The following is a 471-nucleotide window of genomic DNA, read 5'->3' as shown; positions in this document are numbered from 1 at the left end:
AGGACTGCCCTTAGACTCGTGGATGGAAGAAAATCAAGCAAACACCGTCGATCGTATCAGCTAATTCTGGACTTGGCTTATTCGACAACCGCTTATTTAGCATGATTAGAAGTTGCTTTGCCTCTCACGCGTAAACTGAAGCACCGACCCGCGATCCAATTGAGGCTTCGAAACTTACCGCCGAATCACTCGCCCTGAAGTACCCCCTTCTCGCCTCCCCCCTTCTACCCTATTCCTTTCCTGTAAAAGGCGTCCCCCGCCCACGCCCTTCGATAGAAGAGGTGGTAATGAGGGGCTCGTAGAGAAGATAAGGCTCCGCCGCTTCTTAATCAGCGACAATCAGGAGACAAGTTCCCGCTGAGACGCCATGGCCGCCGGCGGGGGTTCGGGGCCTCAGTCGAAACCGCTTCGTTTCACGCATTCGTTGACGGGCTTGAGAGGGTTTCGAGCGCGGTGGTGGGGGGTTAAGGT

The sequence above is a fragment of the Penaeus monodon genome, chromosome 32 (genome assembly GCF_015228065.2).
Source record: "Penaeus monodon isolate SGIC_2016 chromosome 32, NSTDA_Pmon_1, whole genome shotgun sequence".
Classification (NCBI taxonomy): domain Eukaryota; kingdom Metazoa; phylum Arthropoda; class Malacostraca; order Decapoda; family Penaeidae; genus Penaeus; species Penaeus monodon.
The sequence above is the reverse complement of the archived record's forward strand: the minus strand, read 5'-3'. Positions refer to the sequence as shown.